This window comes from Felis catus, chromosome E3, assembly GCF_018350175.1.
Source record: "Felis catus isolate Fca126 chromosome E3, F.catus_Fca126_mat1.0, whole genome shotgun sequence".
NCBI classification, from domain to species: Eukaryota; Metazoa; Chordata; class Mammalia; order Carnivora; family Felidae; genus Felis; species Felis catus.
This window is the reverse complement of record NC_058383.1, coordinates 19,689,835-19,705,439: the sequence shown is the minus strand read 5'-3', so window position 1 is coordinate 19,705,439 and position 15,605 is coordinate 19,689,835. Positions and strand designations below refer to the sequence as shown.

The window sequence follows — 15,605 nt, the reverse complement described above, 5'->3', positions numbered from 1 at the left end:
TCGAGTCTTAGATTTTTACGAGCCCCCGTGCGTATGAAATTAAACTTGTTTCTCTCCTGTCTCGTGTCAATGTAATTGTTGGGCCCGGCCAAAGAATCTGGAAGCCAAGAAGGGAAAAGATTTTCCTCCCCTGCGCACAGCAGTGTGAGGACATGAGCGAACCCAGGAGCTCAAGGGAGCAGAAAAGTGATATTTCTTGGTCACAGGAGACCAGCCACGTCCTGAAGATGTGTTATCCTACCACCCCTCTCTTTTGAGCTTGGCTTTGACCGCCAAACTGAGAAGGGTTGTGTTCAGTAGCATGTGAACTTGTACAAGGTGCACGCTGGTGATTCCTACAACATCCTGCATCACCATGGGACCGGTAGTTGTTGTGGTAAAACTGTGTTGTGCCTTTGTCTTTCCCACGAAATTTTCTCTAGCCACAAAATTAACCAGAAACAAGAGAAGCATAACCCCCGCCCCTCCTTTTCTCAGCAACAGAGAGACAGAGTCTCCGAGGCAAGGGAACGAACAACATACCACGAGTGAGTTAGAAACGCAGTAGCTAAGTGTTTCTCGGCTGGCCAACAGCAGACTGACCCAATGTTCCAACTCAGATTAGGGGACCAGACGCCCCAGGTTACACGAACAAGGCCGTGTGCCAAGACTGAGCAAACACAAAGCCCGAGGGATTTGGATTATTCACTTGCGAGCGATTCCTTTCTCCCTCCCTTCGGTATTTTTATTTGCTGTGTGTTTACTGGCTTTCCTATGAACACACTGCAGAACTGCCCATAAGGCCAACGCATATACTAGTGGGCCAAGAAGCACTACCCCGCTATGACCTCAGTGGCAGCCAGCTGTTGCGCTAATGTGATCCGGGATGGGCAGTGGGGGCTGGACAGTAGAAGATGTTCAGCAAAAACCCACTTACCCGGACCTCCGAAGTCCAGGACTTCCATCCCGGCACTGTCACTTCCTTTCAACAGTCACTGAGCATACGCTTCTGTAATTATGTGTGCCACGGAACAGCTTCAGCTGCTCACACCGGAATACCCGTCTAAAAGTGGCCTTTATAATGAGGACCTTTCAGATCTACCTTGCCAGAGTGTTCTAAGGTAGGAGGTTCCAGGGCTGGGGCAGCAATAATGTGCTAAAGACCCCTAACTCTTCTATTTTTCTGCTCTGACATCTTCAACATGTCGACTTTTCTGTTTAGCTCTGCCCTCGTGGTCACAAGATGGCTGCCACAGCTCCAAACATCACCTCTGTCCGTGTTTCCCTGTCTTTATGAGAGAGGAAACTCTTTCCCAGAAGCCTCTTGCACACTTCCATTCCAGTCCTGTTGCCCAAGATTGGGTCACATGCCCCCGCCCAGCTGGCAAGTTTTTACTCTCTGTAGTGGCAGAAAGGAGCTGGGGATGACTGTTGGGTAGGCAACCACACAGCCACTGCAAGTAACAAGAATGAGAATGAAAAGTAATCATGGCAGCTAATTTTAACTGAGCAACAGCTACGTGTCAGGCACTGTCGTAAGGGACCAACACGCATTACTTTGGTTCATGCCAACCACACTAGTATGAGATTGATATTATTGTTGCCCCTATTATATAGGCAAGGACATTAAGCCTCAGAGACGTTTGCAAAGCTTGCCATCATCACAATTAGAAAGCCCACCGTTGGCCTTTTAGAGGCCAAAGTCAATGAGATAGTACTTGACTTCCAAAGACTCACAGTTCAGGGGAAGGTCCAGGCTGGGAAATGTATCACTGTAATGTGGTGAGGTCAGTGTTAATTCATGTACAACAGGGTGTGAGTTAGTAAGAAATTGTCTGGCATCAGTGTTCCTTTCCCCCCTTCCTCGGGCAAGCCAGGCCACGCTGTGTTGCCAATGAAACCTCCCAGGGAGGAATGGAACAGAAATTTTGGAAGGGTGTGGTGGGGAGACGAGCAGAAGCAGGGTGCCTCGGGAGGGGGAGAGTTCCCCAAACTCGGGGTGGGGAGTGGGTGGGAGCGTTTTGGGGTTGCGTGACAACGCCGTGCTGCCTTGCGGCTCACAGAGAGGTGACAGGACCCCATTGGGACTGCGTGAGGTGAGGAGGGGGGGCCCAAGCTGGGAAGGAGCAGTGAGGACACCCAGGGGCAGGCAGAATCGGACAATGGCCCCTCCGTGGTGCCTCTTGCAGATTACAGCCCCGAGGACTCTCCGTAATCATTTGCACTACATATGACACCTCCACCCTTTGTGTCACCCTGGAAGCGGGGAGAGGCTCCAGCAGCTACTGAGAATCATTCATTATACTCTGGAGCATGAGGGCTTGGCATCAGGCTTACTTTTATCCGGAACAACAAATTCCCATGGCGTTTCCTGCATCCAGAGAGAAAGCCAGTCTGACTTTACAGCTGCATGCAGACAGGTGGAAATGCAGAAAAAGGAATCACGGCTGCTGTCCTAAGGAGAAAGAATCCAGGTAAGTCTCCACCGACGAGGTGCGGCTTAAGCAGGGTCCTGAAGGATGGATAGGAGTTCACCAGGGGGACAAGAGAGAGACAGGCTCTACGCAAAGGCAAAGAAATATAAAGACCTTGTTCTCCCTCAGAACTGAGCATTTGGGGCAAATGGCACAGAGGTCAGGAGATGGGGCTCGGTAAAGACCTCAGGGAATTATCTTAAGCTTCAAGACCATCGGTAGATAAAGCTCTTCAAATGAGTCTGATTAAGAGGTTTCCAAACTTGCGCGTTCAAGTAGCAAGACTATTTTCATATTCATGAACCCCTTTACGAAAGTTGAAATTGAATGTAACTCCAATATATATATCAAATACAAAAGGGATAAATTTTTTTCCCTGACTGCAATGGTCTTGAATGCAGGAAATGGGGTTTTACTAATAAATTAAACTAAGCCTGCCCCTGTGTGCCCGGTGACGAGGCTGGTGAGAAAGCTATTCTCTTGGTCATAAGGGGAGAGCCCTCTTCTGTCCACAGTCGTGAGAAAATCCAATTTGGATCCAGTCCAGATGGTTGAGGAGAGCTTCCGTTTTTACCCACACAGGTGACCACTTTTGGAATGCTGACTGCCCTCGGCGGTCACCCCGAGCTGACCCCGTGATGCAAGACACGGAATCCTTTTCCTGGTCTAGCTTCCCCGGGGACACCAGGCAGTGATTTCTCTCTGAGCTGGACACGTTCCCCAGCTATTCCTCAGGACCCCCAACTACTCCTGGTCCAAGAGTGGGGAGTCTGCCCAGCTCAACCCACGTCTGGGGACCTCAATCTCCCCAGCCTCTCTCAGGTTCAAGTTCAAGCACCTTAACCAGGTCTAAAGCAGTGTCTTCCAAACTGAAGGTCATGGCCCATCAATGGCTTACAAAATCAATGTAGTGGGCCGTGACCCATAATGCTTTAATGATTGTATTTATTATTTATTATTATTTAAGATTTGAAGGGTGAAATGACTGACTGATTTTATTTATTTAACTAATCGCTTGTTAGGTTGTTTTGGTCATGCGTACATTTCTTTATTTTCATCAACCGCCTAACATCTTTTTGATGTTTTTTGCCAAATAGCTGGTTAGGAGCATGGTCAAACGTGCCAAAGAGTTGTAAGAATTGTACAGTACACACCCGCATTCCCATCATCCAGAGTCTACCATTAATCCGTATTTTTAGGTTTTTTCTTGAGATGAAGGTATAATTTACATGCAGCGAGATTCACCTATTTTAGAGTACAGTTCTATGAGTTTTGGCAAATATAGTGGAACAGCCACCCCCCAGGCATGATACAGAATTGTTCCTTTTTTTAAATTTATTTATTTATGTATTTATGTATTTATTCTTTTTTTTCTTTATTTTTTAATTTGCATCCAAGTGAGTTAGCATGTAGTGCAATAATGACTTCAGGAGTAGATTCCAGAGATTCATCCCCAAAGTATAACACTAGTGCTCATCCCAACAAGTGTTTTCCTTAATGCCCTGTCCCCATTTAGCCCATCCCCCTCCCACAACCCCTCCAGCAACCCTCAGTTTGTTTTCTGTATTTAAAAGTCTCTTATGTTTTGTCCTCTCCTTATTTTTATATTACTTTGGCTTCCCTTCCCTTATGTTCATCTGCTTTGTATCTAAAATTCCTCATATGAGTGAAACCATATGATATTTATATTTCTCTGACTGAATAATTTCACTTAGCATAACACCCTCCAGTTCCATCCATGTAGTTGCAAATGGCAAGATTTCATTCTTTTTGATTGCTGAGTAATACTCCATTGTGTAGATCATTGTATCACATCTTCTTTATCCATTCATCCACCGATGGACATTTGGGCTCTTTCCATACTTTGGCTATTGTTGATAGTGCTGCTATAAACATGGGGGTGCATGTGTCCCTTCGAAACAGCACACCTGTATCCCGCGGATAAATGCCTCGTAGCGCCGTTGCTGGGTGGTAGGGTAGTTCTATTTTTAGTTTTTTGAGGAACCTCCATACTGTTTTCCAGAGTGGCTGCACCAGCTTGCATTCCCACCAGCAATGCAAAAGAGTTCCTCTTTCTCCGCATCCTCGCCAACATCCCTTGTTGCCTGAGTTGTTCATGTGAGCCATTCTGACAGATGTGAGGTGGTATCTCATTGTGGTTTTGATTTGTATTTCCCTGATGACGAGTGACGTTGAGCATTTTTTCATGTGTCGGTTGACCATCCGGATGTCTTCTTTGGAGAAGTGTCTAGTCATGTCTTTTGCCCATTTCTTCACCGGATTATTTGTCTTTTGGTTTGATAAGAGTTTGATAAGTTCTTTATAGGTGTTGGATACTAATCCTTTATCTGATATGTCGTTTGCAAACATCTTCTCCCATTCTGTCGGTTGCCTTTTATTTTTGCTGATTGTTTCCTTGGCTGTGCAGAAGATTTTTACCTTGATGAGGTCCCAATAGTTCATTTTTGCTTTTGTTTCCCTTGCCTCCGGAGACATATTGAGTAAGAAGTTGCTGCATCTGAGGTCAAAGAGGTTTTTGCCTGCTTTCTCCTCGAGGAGTTCGATGGCGTCCTGTCATACATTGAGGTCTTTCATCCATGTTGAGTTTACTTTTGTGTCTGGTGTAAGAAAGTGGTCCAGGTTCATTCTTCCGCATGTCGCCGTCCAGTTTTCCCAGCACTGTTTGCTGAAGAAACTGTTTTTATTCTATTGGGTATTCTTTCCTGCTTGGTCAAAGATTAGTTGGCCATAGGTTTGTGGGTCCATTTCTGGGTTCCCTATTCTGTTCCATTGAACCGAGTGTCTGTTCTTGTGCCAGTACCATACTGTCTTGATGATTACAGCTTTGTAATATAGCTTGAAGTCTGGGATTGCGATGCCTCCTGCTTTGGTTTTCTTTTTCAAGATTGCTTTGGGTATTCGGGGTCCTTTATGGTTCCATACAAATTTTAGGATTGTTTGTGGGTCCATTTCTGGGTTCTTTCCTGCTTTGTCAAAGATTAATTGGCCATACATTTGTGGGTCCATTTCTGGGTTCTCTATTCTGTTCCATTGATCGGAGTGTCTGTTTTTGTGCCTGTTTATTTTTTTTAAATATAATTTATTGTCAAGTTAGCTAACATGCAGTGTATACAGTGTGCTCCTGGCTTCGGGGGTAGATTCCCATGACTCATCGCTTACATACAACACCCAGTGCTCATCCCAACAAGCGCCCTCTTCAGTGCCCATCACCTACTTTCCCTTCTCCCCTGCCCCCCACCAACACTCAGTTTGTTCTCTGTATTTAAGAGTCTCTTATAGGTTCCCTCCCTCTCTGTTTGAAACTATTTTTTCCAGAATTGTTCCTTTAATCCACAAAGTTCTCACCTGCCCCTTGGCAGTGACCCTTCTTTCCACCCCCAGCTCCTGGCAACCCCTGATCTATTCTCTCCCTATAGCTTGTCATGGAAAGAGAGTCATACAGTATGCGGCATTTTGAGTATGGCTTCTTTCATAACACACAACCCATTGGAGATTTTTCCGTAGTGTTGTGTGCATCAGAGGATTGTTCCTTTTGGCTGCTCAGCAGTGTTCCATCGTATGGATGTACCCACGTGTATGTATCCATTCACCACCAGCTGAGGCACATTTGGGTTGTTTCTATTTTTTGGTGATTACAAATCAGGTCACTGAAAACAACTGCAGACAGATTTTTCTATGTATGTATGTATGTATGTATGTATTTAGAGAATAAGCAAGCAAACAGCGGAGGGGCAGGGAGAGAGGGAGAGAGAATCCCAAGCAGGCTCTGCTCTGTCAATGCAGAGCCCAACACGGGGCTCGAACCCGTGAACCACGAGATCGTGACCTGAGCCGAAGTCAAGAGTCAGACGCTTAACCACCTGAGCCACCCAGGCACCCCTGCAGACAGAAATGAAGACATTTCGTTTCTCTAGAGTAAATACCTAGGAGTAGGACAGTAGGTCATATGGTAAAACATGTTTTACCTTATAAGAAACTGCCGAACTATTTTCTAAATGACTGTCATTTTGCCTCCCCACAGCAATGTATGAGAATTCCAGTTGTTTCCGCTCTCGCAATCACTCGGTAGTGTCAGTACACTGCAAAAATGTGAGCCATTCTAATGTGTATTGTGCTGTCTCATTGTGGTTTTAATTTCTAATTCCCAAATGACTGCTGACATTGAACGTCCTTTCATGTGCTTATTTGCCATATGTTTATATTTATTGGTGAAATGCCTGTTCAAGCCTTTTGCCCATTTAAAAATGTTTAGTTGTTTTCTTATCGAGTTTGGAGAGTTCTTTATATACTATGGATGCGAGTCCTTTCTTAGGTATATAATTTGCACATATTTTTCTACCATTCTGTGGCAGATCTTTTTATTTTTTTGGTAGTGTCTTTTGAAGAGCAAAAGTGTTTCATTTGGGTTAAGGGCAACTTATCAAATGTTTCCTTTATATCTATGTTCACATTTTTTAAGTTTATTTTTTTTTAATGTTTTTATTTATTTTTGAGAGAGAGAGCATGAGCGGGGAGGAGCAGAGAGAGAGGGAGACACAGAATTTGAAGCAGGCTCCAGGCTCTAAGCTGTCAACACAGAGCCCGATGCGGGGCTCAAACTCACGAACCGTGAGCTCATGACCTGAGCTGAAGTCGGACGCTTAACCGACCGAGCCACCCAGGAGCCTGTAAGTTTATTTTTATTTATTTTGAGAAAGATAGAGAGAGAGAGCAGGGAAGGGGCAGAGAGAGAGAGGGAGACAGAATCCCAAGCAGGCTCCATGATGTCAGCCCAGAGCCTGATGTGAGGCTCTAACTCACAAACCGTGAGATCACGGCCTGAGCTGAAATCAAGAGTCAGATGCTTAACTGACTGAGCCACCCAGGGGGCCCTATGTTGACATTTTTGAACAGCTTCATTGAGATGCAGTACGCAAATCCTACAATTCGTTCATTAAAGGTGTGCAACTCGATTGCTTTGGTATGCTCACAGACTTGCGCAACCTTCACCACAATCAATTTTAGAACACCTTCATCTTCCCAGAGAAATCCTGCACCCCTCAACCCTCAGCCTCCTACTCCACCCTTCCCACCTCCAGCCCTGGCAACGCTAATCTGCTTTCTATCACTCTGAATTTGCTTACTGTGGGCATTTCCTACTCATAGAACACACAACACGGGATCCTTTGCAACTGACTTCTTTCACTTAGCATCATGTTTTTAAGGTTCATCCATGCCACGTTTTATTTATCCGCCGTCAGTTGATGAACATCTGGATCGTTTCTGCCCCTTTGGCTATTACACGTAAAGCTGCTATGAACATTTGCGTACAAGTTTTCATACGGACCCAAGTTTTAACTCCTCTTGCTTATATGCCTAGGAGTGGAATTTCTGGGTCATAAACTGCCAGCCTGTTTTCCAAAGTAGCTGTACTCTCTGACGTCTCTACCAGCTGCATACGGAACTGCAATTTCTCTGTGTCCTCACCAATGCTCACTCTTGTCTGTCTTTTTGATAATAGTCCTCCTGGTGGGTTCCAAGCGGTACCTCATGGTGGTTTTGATTTGCATCTCCCTGATGAAGTTGAGTATTTTTTTTTCCTGTGCGTGTTGGCCACTTGTGTATCTTTTTTGGACAACTGTCTGTTCAGATCTTTTACCATTTTAAAATTGAGTCATCCGTATTGTTATTACTGAGGTGCAATTGTTGCTGACACATTCTAGAGACAAGCCTTTTATCAGATACAGGGTTGGCAAAAGTGTTCTTTGATTCTGTGGATTGTCTTTCCACTTTCTTGGTGGCATCCTCCAAACCACAGAAGCTTTGCAATTTGACGATATCAAGTTTCCTTGTTTTTTTTTTTTTTTTTTTTGTTCTCTTGTTGATTGTACTTTTTTTTGTCATAGCTAAGAAACCGTTGCCTAACCCAAGGTCTGGAAGATGCACACCCTATGTCTTCGCTTAAGAGTTTTATAGTTTATCTCTTGTGTTTAGGTCCTTGATCCATTTTGAATTAATGTTTGGATATGATGTGAGGTAGGGATCCAGCTTCATCCTTTTGCAGGTGGATGTCCAGTTATTCCAGCATCAGGAACGAAAAAGGCTAGTCTTTTTTCACTGAGTGACATGCATTAGCATTTTACTGTATGTTCATCACCTATCTGTCCATCTGCACACGGCTCTCCCCATTTCAAAATGGTTTGCTGCCGACACCACAATACTGCCTCCTAATCCTTCAGCGTGCACCTACCTCACCAACTACAGGTCAGTGTCCACAGTTTGTCTTCTTTTTTGATGTAAAATTTACATACAATGAAGGGCACAGATCTTAAGTGTGCTGTTTGGTGAGTTTTGACAAATGCGTTCACCTGTGCAATGCAAATCCTTTATCAAGATATAGCACAGCAACACCACCCAAGAAAGTTCTCTCGCATGCGTTTATTTTTATGTATTTGTTTTTGACAAATGCATGTGCCCATGTAACCACCACCCCAGTCGAGATATAGAAATTTTCCACCTCTTGAGAAAGTTCTCTTTCACTTCTTTGCAGTTAATCTTGCTCCCCCCCAGACCGCACCCCCACACAACCCCTGATCTCATTTATACCACTGTAGATTAGTTTTGCCTGTTAACAGAATTTTATGGGAATGAAATCATACGATGTGGGTTATTTTGTGGTCAGCTTATTTCACCCCTGGCCAACATTTTAAAACGAAATCGAACAAAATAGAAAATATCAGAATGAATAGCATGCTGCAGGGTGGAATATTGCTTTTCTGACCTTTGCTTCAGATACACACACGCGCGCGCGCACACACACACACACACACACACGCATGATTATGCAGGGCCAAAACAGAATATGCATATCTTACCATGGGGCAATCAAAAAAGATTTAAAAGCTACTGTTCTCCTGGATTAGAACTGTTTCTTTTCTCCCTCTCTTGTCACTCTCCATACCCCCTTGCTTCCCGGATCTCATATCAATTACCCCAGTGACTGGTCTCACTTTCAAACTTCTACAAATTTTGTTCCCCTTGGGTCACTCTCCCCATCTCGTCCCACTCATCCTCAAACTGGAGAACTCCCATTCATCCATCAGATGCCAGCTTGGTTGGCCCTTCTCTAGAAAATTTTCTCCATTTGCATGCTTTCCCCTCTCAGAACTGGCATCATGCTGAACCCTAATTATCAGGTCACTCTTTCTTTCAGCTGACCACAAGCTCCCTGGGGACTGGGGGCATGGCTCATTCACCTTTGCAATCCTTAGCAACTAGGATGTGATGACACATAATAGGCATCAATAAATGTTCATTGAATTAATGAATGAATAAACCACAGAGTTTGGGGCAACAGAGGTTTTTGGGGTTTTTGAAAAACATTTATTTATTTTTGAGAGACAGAGAGACAGAGCACAAGCAGGGGAGGGGCAGAGAGAGAGGGAGACACAGAATCTGAAGCAGGCTCCAGGCTCTGAGCTGTCAGCACAGAGCCGTATGCAGGGCTCGAACCCATGAACCATGAGATCATGACTTGAGCCAAAGTTGGATGCTTAACTGACTGAGCTGCCCAGGCGCCCCTGGGGCAACAGAGTTTTAAATAAACCAGCCTGATTCTTTCCCAACAAACTTCCCATTACTGCTTTTTTTTCCCCTGTGTATCTCTGATTTCTTAACCATCATGTTTTTAAAACCTCCTTCAATCGCCCTGAGACCTCAGCCTTTCAATTTTCCTCTCTGCGTGCCCAATGCTAATCCTTTCATCATCATTATTGCCTCCCAGATGTCCTGAGGCAACAACCTTCATTAGAACATGACGTCATAGCCTTCTCTTTGCGGCCTTTTGCCCCAGGACCCTCCCCCGTCTTGCCAAAGTTATATTAATTCTGTGGCCGTGGTTGTGCATGGAGGTGTGCATGGTGCGTGTCACGTGCACCGGAGAGATGGTCACCAAAATGTCACCAGGGGCCACCTCTGAGATTTGAGGTGATTTTCACTCAGTTTTTTAAGCTATTCTGTATGGCTTCAACTTGCTAATTTAACTGAGAATTGCATCAATTACATACTGCTATAGGAATGCTGCCCACGGGACAACGGTTGGCCAGGTGACTCTGCTGGCCTTGGCTGGGCTCTTTCATGTCTGGGCATGGCTGGCTGTTGGCTGATCTAGACTGGTCATGGCTTGACAGATGAAGCAACTCTACTCCACATTATCTCTTATCCTGTGCGCGGGCCCAGCCTTGAGGCATCCTCGTGGCAAGGGCAGAAATGCAAATAAATCCAATCTTGGAAGCAAACCACGCTTCCGCACCCCACCTCCCCATCACATCTGCTAACATCCTATTGGCCAGAACGAGTCACATGGTGGAGCTTGGAGTCCAAGTCAGAGGCACCGGTGAGTTACAGGTCAGGGAGGGTGTCTAGGGAGGGTTAAGAGAGACCATCATTGCAACTGCCTACAACACATGTTCTGTCTTTGTATATTCAGATGCAGTAAGCTGGTTTCACGCAAGATGGCTGCCAGGGCTCCAGCCCCACATCCTCCAGGTGGCACAGGTGAGACACCTGTGGACAGGACAGGTGAACTCTCTACTTTGGCAGCTCCAGAAGAATCTCAGAGTCTCTCTGGCTCCAATGAGTCACATGCCCAGCCTCTTACCAAATCACTAAGGCTAAGGGACCACAGAGTTCTGATTGGCCCCTCCTGAGTCACCTGCCCACTTTTGAGCTGGGGTGGAGTCAATCCTACCTAATTTATATGGACTGAGGTTCAGGGAGGGTGGCTCACCGGAGGACTATCAAGGATGCTACAGAAGGTGGCTGACTTAGGTTAGGTAGCCCCAGAAGTCTCTGAGACAAGGACTGGAACACAATGTATCTGTGAAGCGATCCCAGAAAAGACTGTGAGGGGGTGGGGAAGTGATGGGGGAGGGAAGGGAGCCCATGCAGGAGCGTTAGTGAGCAGGTTAATGCTGGGGGACCAAGCTCTGTCTCTCTGGAGCCTCTGGGACACCACAGAGCATGCCTTCAAGTTGTCCCTGACAAATGACCTGGGATGCAAGAAACTGGGCGATTTACCTGCCAATTCCAATCACCATTGGCTGCGACTTGCCTCCGTGGGCCCTAAGTCTCTGACACTTCTCCTCGCCCTCTGCACAGGCTAAGCTGTCTCCTGTGGCCAGAGAATGTCCTTGGGTCGAGTCACTGCTGCTTGCATCCAGAAGCTGGACTGGTAAGTGCTAGGGGTTAGGGGCGGGGCATTGACAGCATCTACTATGGTGGGAAAAACAGGTCTCAGGTTAGGACATGAGTTCATTTTGGTCTGGGTCCTGCCCTCGAGACAAGGAAGCCCATAGGTACAGCCTCTGGATAGACTCCCAGAGCGGTTAAAGGCACAGGCTGTGGAGTAGGGGAGGTACAGGGTATAGTTCGCTTTCCCCACTCACTAGCTGTGAGACCTGGGGCAAGTTACCCAACCTCTCTGGGCCTCAGTTGATTACACGGCACTGGGCACATGGTGAGTTTCCAAGAGATGAGAGCTACGGGGCTGAGTCCAGTCTGGAGGAGTGACATTTCCAGAGGCATCTCTGAGTGTCCTGAGACAACAGGGACAGCGCTCAAGGAGGAGTGAAGGACGTCACCAAGGACAGGAAGCACTCATTGTGCCAGAGTCTGCGAGAAGACCCAAAAAGAAAGTCTGGAACCAGGAGGCCACCCCGTTTAGGAAATATACTCTGGGAACGCAGCACATGCAATTGGCTTGTCCCTTGTGCAAGGGTCTGGTGTTCCGATGCCTTCCTCTTGCAAAACAGCCACAATGTTGGAGGGGGGGAGGTCACCCTGTCGACAGCTTTTCCATGCTGCGTTCCTACTTCCTCCTACCGGAGACTAACCAGCACCAAGATTTCCCTGCTACAGGCTGAGCAGCCAGTAAAGCACCACAAGAGTTAAGACTGTAAATCCAATAGACTGGCTTGAGAAAAAAACCAAAATGTAGGCAGGGGGAGATCTTGCTGGCTTCCGACCTGGCTGGATCCGGGAGCTCAGACAGAAACACCGAACATCGGGATGTAATTTCACTCTCTCTTTCTCCGTCTCTTGACTTCCTTCTGTGGGTTTCCACTTATAGAAAGGACCTCACCTGGTGGTTATTTGACGGCACCCAAAGGCAACGAAGTTAAAATCCGCACCTTCCGCACTCGCGTCCAGTTGCCAAAGGGTGTACGTGCTCTTGTCCCAGAGGCCCACCATAGCCTTGGAGCTCAGCCCGATTGGACACGAGCGGAATGGGCACTCGGGTCACATGCTTGCCCCCTGACCAAGCTCTGTGGCCTTGAGGCCCGTGGCACCAGGTCCACTGAATGACAGAGGTCTGGACCACACGTTCCCATCCTAGGCTGGGCATCGAGTCCCGTGCATGCGTGTGCATGGAGAGTTGAGGGTGGGCAGATCCCCGGAGGGAAAGCAGGCCGTTACTTTGCAGCATGGGGACAAGTGGGTGTGGGAGACAAGCCACTCACATCCCCCACAAACATGCGCATAGTTCCTACGTCTCTGAACAACCAGCTGAAGAGGCAAAGCCATGCCTGGTCCTGCTGAAGGTGGGGGCAGCTCTGGGAAAACAGAAAACCTCACAGGAGAGCACCCGGAATGGAGCCCCACTGTGTGCCAAGCCCTGGTTTCCATGTTCTTTCATTGTCTGGGGCTTCAGCTCCTCCTCGGCCACTTCCTGCCAGACAGTCACGGGTAACTCACGGAACCTCTCCAGGCCTCAGCCTTCCTCTCCTGCCCCACTCTCCATTCATTCTCACTCATTCACTCACTCGGTCACCGGGCCCTCTGTGGGTGCTCGGGATACAAGACAGGTGTTCACAGCCGTATCCCAGTGCCTGGCACGTAGCAGGTGCCCATTCAATACTGGTTCCAGGAATTAATGGGCCAGACAAAAGTCATAGCCTCAAAATGCTCACCGTCTAACAGAGAAAACAAACGAATTGTAACGTGCCCTCAGCCTGTTGAGGAGGGAGCCTCTGTCTCGGGCTCAAGAATTCTCCAGCGAGGAGGCATCAGGTCCTTACGGAAGAGGATGCTTTCCCAGCCTGAGGAAAGGAGGAAACGCACAGCTAGCCCAGGAACTGCGTAAACCGCGGTGCAGAGCCGACCGGGAAGAAAGTTCTATTACTAACCTCTTATTAGGGGCTGGAAATTTTACATCTGCCTTTACACGCTTGGAAAGGATCAGAATTTACGCACAAGGAAATAGGAGGACTCTGCCTCCTGCTCTCCCCTCCCCTGGGCCCCAGCTCTCATTTGGATTATTGTCCCAGCTGGTCCCCAGCTGTGTCTCCATCCACACAGCTGCCACAGACAGAGGTTGTTCTAAAAGCCAAGGCTGCGCCTCTCATGCCTTGGTTTGGAATTCTTCGAGGCTCCACGTCACCCAATCCTCGTGTTCAAGATCTTTTTGTAACAGCTCCTGAGCCGCACGGCTCACCCCACCGCGGCACTCCCCGGGGTGGACTTGAACGCCCCACGCTGCCTTTTGTGCCTCAGATGCCCGTCTTCCCTTCTGCCTCCGCCAGAAGGCTCCTCTGCTTCCAACTGCAGGCCTCTCCTCTTCAGAGATGTCCTTAGGACCTCTTCCAGAGCCCCCCCCCCCTCCTCAGTACTCCCCATGCTCTCTGTATGCACAGTTTCATCCCCGACCACAGTCTGGTTACGCCTGAACTGAGCACTATTTCTTCAGTCGTCATTGCTATGAGCTACAGATCAACCTCGAGGGACTAGAAACAAGGAGTAAGGCTGGGACCCCACCCTTTGGGGAGCCCACTGTCTGCTGGGAGGGTCTTCTAAGACCTGTGGTCAAATCGCTTTCTATACGTGGGAAGCCTGTTTCCTTTAACCCCGGGGTTCTAAAGTGGGGGGCACGTGATTCCCCCTCCCCCAGCAAGGAGGCATTTGGCAACATATGGAGACATGATGATGGTCACAGCTGGGAGGATGTTTCTGGAATCTAGTGAGTAGAGGCCAAACATGCCACTGAATATTCTACAATGCACAGGACAGCCGCCCACGGCAGGGGGCTATCCGGTTCAAAATGTCAATAGAGCTGTGGGGGGAGAGAGAGATTGATTCAACTTTGTGAACTCCGACAGCTGGGTTGGTGGTGGTGGCCTGGATGAAGACACCCCAAGACCAGGGTAATTCAGGACTTTTCCCTCCCCCTCCCCCCCCCAGGAAGTCAGCGAAGTAAGGAGTCTATCGTTCTTCAGCCCCGTGTACATTCCTCCCAGATGACAGATCATAACCATTGCAACCAACAAAGTGCGTACGTAATGTCTGTTGGGCTCCTGGGAGATGGTTCCCTCTTCCGAGAAAGGGCATGCACGCTCAGCACTGACGAGTTACGAGATCTTGAGCAAGTTACTGACCTTCTCTGCTCCTGTTTTAAAAAAGGGACTAATAGCACCTAAGTCCTAGAGCTTCCGGAATTAGTATGTAGGTATATTGGGCTACAACAGGGTCTGGCATAAAGTGCTACACTACTATCTAAGATCTTTTGTAAGAGGTAATTCCATATGTAATCCCTAATGTCTTTTTTTTAAGAGAGAGAGTGTGTGCGGGGGTGGGGGTGGGAGGGGCAGAGGGAGAGGGAAAGAGAGAATCCAAAGCAGGCTTCACACATGGAGCCTCACATGGGGCTCGATCCCACACCCCTGGGACCGTGACCTGAGCCGAAATCAAGAGTCACAGGCTCAACCGACTGAGCCACCCTGTACGTATCGGTTCTTAAATTTTTTTTTTTCAACGTTTATTTATTTTTGGGACAGAGAGAGACGGAGCATGAACGGGCGAGGGGCAGAGAGAGAGGGAGACACAGAATCGGAAACAGGCTCCAGGCTCCGAGCCATCAGCCCAGAGCCCGACGCGGGGCTCGAACTCACGGACCGCGAGATCGTGACCTGGCTGAAGTCGGACGCTTAACCGACTGCGCCACCCAGGCGCCCCCGTATCGGCTCTTAATAGCATCCTGTCATTGCCACCACCGCCATCATTATCCCCACCACCATCATCAACATCATCATTGACGTTACCGTCGCCCCCACTTACCATCACCTTTATAACGACCGTCATCATCTCCACCAACATCGT

The 15,605-nt window shown here is 47.7% G+C and overlaps 1 long non-coding RNA gene across 1 annotated transcript; it reads left to right on the top strand.

Moving 5' to 3' along the window:
• The first annotated feature begins 10,563 nt into the window (after positions 1–10,563).
• Positions 10,564–15,001, top strand: LOC111558249. Its single transcript, XR_002738901.2, has 3 exons — positions 10,564–11,009; positions 11,613–11,685; positions 14,691–15,001. It is a non-coding gene; the product is annotated as an uncharacterized LOC111558249 (long non-coding RNA).
• The last annotated feature ends 604 nt before the right edge of the window (positions 15,002–15,605 follow it).